Source organism: Brassica napus, chromosome C7 (assembly GCF_020379485.1).
Source record: "Brassica napus cultivar Da-Ae chromosome C7, Da-Ae, whole genome shotgun sequence".
Taxonomy (NCBI): Eukaryota; Viridiplantae; Streptophyta; class Magnoliopsida; order Brassicales; family Brassicaceae; genus Brassica; species Brassica napus.
Window position 1 is genome coordinate 17253702 of NC_063450.1, and position 7756 is coordinate 17261457.

Consider the following 7756-nt stretch of genomic DNA (forward strand, 5'->3'; position numbering starts at 1 on the left):
GCAACAATGATGGTAAAATAACTCCAGCAACCACTGCGCCTATAGCCAACGCTTACGCAAACGCCACAGTTCTTAAGAACATCGAAAACCTAGTTGCGACTTTTCGCCACAGGAAGAGCAACGAAACGAGCTCGGGATTTCTCTGTCTAAACATAAAGTGGAACAATAAATTTTATCAAACCCCGTAAGATTTGGCTCATTACCGAACTAAAGAAGTCTCAACGCGTAAGGATTTTACCAAAAGACGTTTTCCGAAAAAAATTCGTAAAAATAAAACTTGCTCTCCCAAAAACCGCGGAAAAACCCAAGGTTAATCGCGGAAAGAGAAAGCACAGAAAATCGGGTACATAACTCACCGATGTACTTCTTCCGAATATCTTTCGGAAAAACCCTAGGTTAATCGCGGAAAAAGAAAGCACAGCGAATCGGGTACATAACTCACCATTGTACTTCTTACGAATATCTTTCGGAAAAACCCTAGATTACTCGTGGAAATAGAAGAATGGCAAATCGAGTTGCCAATTCCCCACTGTTGTATTTCTTTCGAATATTTTTTGAAGAAACGAAGTTGAACCTTACTGAAACACTCGAAACCTAAAACGGCTGACGAAGACTAAACTAAGCAAAACAGGAGATCTTATTCCTCATTGCTAAACGTCTTCTGAAACCTAAAGTTTTGTAAAAACTCAAGCTTTGATTCTATAGTAACATATTCAGCGAATTTTCGATACTTGCCTACCAAGCTTATTTCGGAAAAACTACTCAATACTCCCTCGGATTGATCCTAGGGAAATGAGGAAATTTCCAATGAAGTTTGACCGCAATAATAACTCATCACAGCCAAAGTTTATGATACTTGAAACTAAAGTTTCGGAAGAGCCGCAAAACATGACTTTTCCAAAAAGGACGCTTCTACAGCCGAACTCGAAAACATGTTTACGAAACAGCTTTCGTAATATTAAACTCATAACAGTTTGCGGACTAACTTTCGTTAAATTAAGCTTAACAACATTTTATGAAACAACTTTCGTAAAACTAAAACTCATGACATTTTGCATAATAACTTTCATAAAATTAAAGCTCGAAAACATTTTCCGAAACAGCTTTCGTAAAATTAAACTCGACAATGTTTTTTGGAACATCGTTCGCAAAGTGAAACAAGTCAATATTGTTACGATACGACTTTCATAGAATAAAATTGACAGCATTTACGAAACGACCGCATCAACGTACTATTATAACTCAAGTTGAACCGAATGAACCATCCAACTCACCCGTTCGGCGAGTTGGACAGAACGAGTCGTATAACTCGCATGTTGGGCGAGTTGGACAGTTGGACCAGCCCCCAAGGTGATAGACTATGGACTTGACCCATTTTTATCCATAGTTTATAAGTATTTTTACTAATATTTATATTATTATAGAGCCTATTTATTATATTTATAAGATCAGGAACGTTTTGGAGATAAGTGATGATCTTGGCGCATTTTGGAGATATTTAGAGCAAGCACCCGAGATGACCATCGAGATCGACAATCGGTCTATATTGGAGAGCTAGAATCGATCGATACACAAGTCATTGTGTAGATCGATAGCGAAGCGCGCAGAAAGCCCTTTTGGTCACAGCCGACTTGAAGCCCAAGATTTCACTATTTTACAAGATTTCCCCTGGCGAGTTTTACCCTAATTCTATAAGCTTTGCCGCCATGTTAGAGGCAGAGAGTGCTTGTGTTTTAGTTTTGTGTTTTATTATTTAATGATAGATAGGAGAGAAGATCCAAAGTTATAATTTGTGATTGGAACTCCATTGACATTTATCTTATTTATTCTATGCATTTTTTATATCTAACCATTGTTATGAATTGCTTAGTCATGTCTGAGTAGTTCTCTTGTTAGATTTTTGGGTTTAAATAGGTTAGGACGGATTAGCCCCAACTATGGATTGCTGAGTTGTAATAATCATCATTAGAATTGTTCATTAATGCTTGTCTCTAGATTAGCTAACTAGAATTTGTCCTAGGATTGATTGATAAAAGCCATAGCTAATTCTCATCCTGAAAACATTCTAATTGAACTTTGTTTCTTACTATGAGCAAGGCGAGAGCTGATCTAGTAAGCTTAGTAAGCATTCATTCAACCTGTGCATAAAGCTTAACTAGAGCGCGTCGATCGATATCATACTTGAATAATCGATCGACGGTGCAAAAGGTGTATCGATCGATACGCCCATTGGAATATCGATCGACACTTTCAATAGATCAATAACCGAGAGTTGAGATCATAGATCTAGTTAATAGTCAACAAGTCATGTGAAGATAAGAAGAAAGAAGAAGAGAGTGGAGAGTTTAGAGACTTGACTGAGGTATTATCTTGTACTTGTTATGTGATGTGTTTACTGCTCAATTATTGTGTGATTTTGTACTTTTGGATAAGATATTGAAATGTTCTAGCTATTGATCTGAAGATACATCATTTAGTTCAGTCTTGCAAGTAACTCGTTTGAGTTTGTATGGTGATGAATCTCGTTTCTAGATAAGCCTTTGTGATATGCTTTTGTCTTAAGCCTTTATGATATGCTCGTTTCTGGATAAGCCTTTATAAATCTCGTTAGAGATATTCAGGTTTCATGAGCTTCTTTTTTAACTTTTATTTACATACAAGTTATGAGGCTTGAGTTGAAGACTTGTAGGGGTCTAGTATGTTAATATCAGAGCTGTCTTCTTCTGTGGGAATCATTGAATAACTCTAAGTGTCGTATGCTTTCTTGTGTCTTCTTTTGTGGATTTATAAGAATGATGTGTTAAACATGTGTTGCTTTAGCAGCTTGAACCGTAAGTGTTCGAGTATGTCGTTGTGATATGACCGTACATTACTCATATTGTTTTGTTCACTGCAGTGCGTTGCTATCTTTTTTCCTTCTTACAGGCTGAAGACAAGTAAAGAAGCTGGAAGCTGGAGCAAAGTGAATCATGATATCAGAGAGTTATAATTTTGTTTTACATAAAACAGAGAGTTATGAAAAACTGAAGTCTATTGAATTTATTTTACATCACATTTGTATTCAGAAATTTTCAGTGACATTAAAATTGAGTTTAGATTGAGTTTATACAGATTTGCTTATAAATTGGCGGACTTGGGTTGTCCAGCTGGATGTTGGGTGAAGTTGGGTTTGGGTGTTATTGGGTGTGGGCTAAATATGTGTATGAGTGTTTTGAAATTTATGCCCAATTGGGTACACCCATTTGGGTGCAGTCCAACCCAACTGACAGACCTAGTTATACTTCGTACTGAGTTTTACTAGTTATACTACGTCATATTGAGTATTATTGAGGTAGCTATACTGAATTATATTGGTTGTAGTATGTTATATTGAATACTACTGAAATAGTTATACCAAGTTCAACTGATTTAGTCACAACGAGTTCGGCTAAATTAGTTATACCAGGTAGTACTCATTTCAGATCTGATGATGAATTAAATAAAAAAATCACGAAAACATACAAAAATTCTTCAAAGGAAGAACAAGAAGAACCCTAAAGCCAAAAAACCCATAATTCTATTGAACATTCCTAAATCGAGAAAGAAGCAGAACAAGAAAAACCTAAATCGAAGAAAAACTCTAAAATTGTAGATCCATAACCATAGATCGAGTCGCAGATAGAACAGTGGGAGAGCTTCTATTTCGTTTTTGTTATATTTTTCGTCATTGTTTCATCCACGTAGATCTAGGACATAGATTCATTGATATCGTACATGTTTATGTCATTTTCTCTATTTATCAAAGATTCATCTATACTGTTTTTGTTTTGATATGGAATAAGATAGAAAAGAAGAGAAAAATAGTTGTCGCGGAGAAAAGAGAAAAGAAAAACTGTCGCAGAGAAGAAAGAAAGAGAAGAGAAAAAATAAGAATTAAAAGAAATCTAGTCGATTAAAATGTATATATTAATGTTAAAGATATTAATGTAATTAACTTAATGTTTGCATAAAAATTAAGCAAAACTATAATAATTTTAACATGGGTCTTTTTAAGATTAGCTCTTGACATATGGGGGCAAGAAGAAAAAAAAGGTGACTCGTGCCAAGTTGAGCCGAATGACCGAAATCCACTACAGATAACATCTTTATGATCCAAGATTCTACTCCACTAGTGGTGAAAGTCTACAAATAGGATTTTTTATCCGCCAAGATAGAGATCCATTTTTTCTCACGCTCTTGAACATTTTACTTATACAATAGCTTTTAAAAGTTATCGATTTTCTTATGTGACACTCTGACCCACTATTCCGACAATTTTCTGGTCATTTCACCACCAAACTCTTGTTTTATTCATTTTCACCTATGGTTCCATCCCAAAAAGCCAAGCCTCAATGGATTCATCTTTCTTTTTTGGATTCATCTTTCTTTCGGACCGTTTAACCGTGCCCCTGTCCCTAATTAAGTTTCTTTTATTTTTATTTTCGGTATCCAATGCCGCTTTTGTTTTCTTCCCTCGTAAGAACCATATTTCTAATATTTCAGGCTTCTATGAGTCTTTTCTTTCCAGATGAGAGTTTCCACCCCAGAAAGTTAAAACTACTTTAAATATATATATATATATATATATATATATATATATATATATATATATGAAATAAAAGTATTTTAAATTATCAGCAAAATATTTTATAAGTACATGTTCCAAATCCTTACAATAACATTTTAATTAATTATTTATAAACTTTTATTATAATATTTTCCATCACTTAGAGCTATTATATTTAATGACTTAATTATTTACTTCAATATAATTTTAATTTATTAAATACTTTGGGTTTAAATAAAATTTTAAACTATGTATTTTTATAAATTATGTGTTACCAATTATAATTTTTTTTTTATTTTTTTTTTGTTAAATCCAATTATAAATGTTTCACAAACATACTTGTTTTAACCTATTTTATTAAAAAAATATACATCATATAAAAATAACTATATCCCTATATGTGATTTATAATTTTATCATTCAAATTTTAACAGAAATGTTTTTAAGAAACGAATTTAATCATTACTTACATATTATACTATTTTAATAGCATACATCATCATAAGATTATTTTACCATTATTGTTGTTAAAAAAAGATTATTTTACCATTACATCGATTTTTTTTAGTTTTGAATATTTTTCTTTTACTACAATAAATCTTTAAAAAAAATCTTTAATTTTTTATTATTTAAATAACTAATAAATTTATAATTACTATTAAAAATATACCTAAATATTAAATCATTTTTAACTTAAATAAAAAAAACTAAATAACTTGAATATTTTATTTTCATAAAATTAGTTTATATAAAAAATAGAATCTATTCATTGTAATTTAAACGGCATACACGTTTATTTATAACATCAGACGTTCACATATACATCATGTACAACCATAATGTACATATTTTATCGTGTTGTAGACATCTAAAATACTTTAAACACAATTAAGGATATACCCATGCAAATTATAACACCAATACCTACAGAGTTATATGATTTGACAATACAGTGACAAAATGCCTTCGAGATTCTCACGACAAAAATTGAGAAGACAGTGGCAAATATATTCCAAAATTTTCACTATTCTCAACAGAAATGACACAGAAAACTCCAAGATTCACAAGCTTCTCAATTATCATCTCTATAAATACCATAGAATTCTGTTACAAGAAAAAAAAATACCATAGAATTCCATGTTTTTGGTATTCCTACTAATGTTTTCTTTCTTTTTTTTGCTTTAATAATGTTTTCTTTTTTATATCATTAATTTTTGCTTTTGACAAAATCGTAATTCTAATAAACTGTTACTAAATTTTATCTCCTCCTATCTTTTGATGTTTCTTTTGATTTTCAGGTACATTTGGGCTGGCCTTCTATGATCTTGATTGTGAAAACTCTTGGATCTCTTAATGTATTTCATGATTTTATGTTTAGTCCATCTCTTCTTAGATGATTTCCACGAAGTACGTTTAAATCTTTGTTACAGATGAGATTTAGATATTCAAGGTGTTGGATACTCCTAGTTATATGGCTTTCTGCATGGTAAGCTATCTAGTCTCTAACAAAAGTTAGGACTTGGGGTAATTTGGTAGGATGAAGAATTTGTTTAAGAACTTTGGGCTTATGGTTACTGTATTCTTTCTCTTGATTGAATTTACTTATGGTTCTTGATAAGGTTTGTGAATTCTCTTGGTATGGGTTGGTGATTTGGGCACAATGCTGGGTCGAGAGTAATTAATGCATGCATGGTAATGAATAATTCTAAGAACATTATTCAACATTTCTTCGGACCTAAGTTAAGCATGGGTCTCCACATTTTTGTAACCTTGTTAAAACTTAGGGACCGTATTTCTAGAAAATATCCATCGGCTCTGTTGGTAGAAGCCTTCGAAACAGTTTATCAGGTTGTGACTCGACAGCTCCTTGCATATATTATGGAAATGGAACATCGTGCTGTTTGCCAATTAATTATTACTATGTTATATAAAACCCACGCTACAAATAATTATGTCCTTTATAGTAAATTTTGAGATAATTTCATTTTAACAAAGCAACTGTTATATAATTGTATAATCTAAATTTAATCATTTCATACTATTTTAATATTTATATTATAAGGAATAACATATATTCATCAATTAAATATTCTAATTAAGTTTGTTTGCCAAAAAGAATTTAGATATTGTTTCAAAAAAAATATTAAAGCTTTTAATATTTGAAAAGGCAATTTATAATTAATTTATATGTAACTACATTAACAAGAATTTAAATTGTTAACCAGTTTATTGATCCATTTGACAACATTTTAGTTTATTATAATAATTAATAGTCCAAAATGGCTAGACCGATCCTTTTAACCGATTTTTTAGCTGTCAGTATTCTTTTTTTTCTCTAACGACAAAAGGTCATTCTATTATTCATGATTGAAGTGGTCATTGTAACCATACCGAAATAGAACATCCAACAAAATAAAGAGCCATATGAAAAGATCAAGCACTTCTAACTAAGTGATATGCAATTCCATTTTATTCTCGACGAGTATCATATTCTGAAAATATATCTTCCATTCTTCTATCACCTTTAACTCTGTTGAAAACTTTAGCTATATATGCGGTTTCCCAAACATCTCTATCACGTCTTTGAACTCCATCCCAGAGTATTGACATGTCGAATAATGCAACATGCTTTCGTATACCATTGCTCATCTCTTCGTCTTTGATTCCGTATACCCATAAGATGTGTCCTCTCATTTCTATCTTTCCACATCTTTTCACATCCCCCAAAAATCGATGTAGGATCTAAGCATCTGCCAATATTCATTGTTAATATTTTCATGATTAAAAAATAGAATTATTTATCCACTTAACCCGGGAAATTTATGTACATTCAACGGAATAAAACCCGCAAACCATAAAACATCAACTTTATAATGTCACACCTTATACTCAAATAATATAAATAAGGTAATTCTCTCAAATAGCCATTTTTAAGTTTTATTTTCCCGAAAGAGCCTCTATAGAGAAAAATGACCAAAAAAAGTTTCACTAAAAAGATAAAAATCCTTCTTCCCTTGCTTTATAGATGTGTAAATATAAATAATTGTTTAAATAAATAATATACTTTTTGTATTTTTCGAATTATATGTTTTCAAATTTGAAATTTTCTAAAACAAATTCAAATATTTTTTTGAAACTCTTTCTTCTTTTTGAATATTTATTTATTTAATT

The 7756-nt window shown here is 31.3% G+C and overlaps 1 long non-coding RNA gene across 1 annotated transcript; it reads left to right on the top strand.

Annotated features, from left to right (window-relative positions):
• Positions 1-3341: 3341 nt before the first annotated feature.
• On the top strand, positions 3342-7059 carry LOC125589858. The gene is made up of 2 exons (XR_007326055.1): positions 3342-6071; positions 6205-7059. It is a non-coding gene; the product is annotated as an uncharacterized LOC125589858 (long non-coding RNA).
• Positions 7060-7756: the final 697 nt, after the last annotated feature.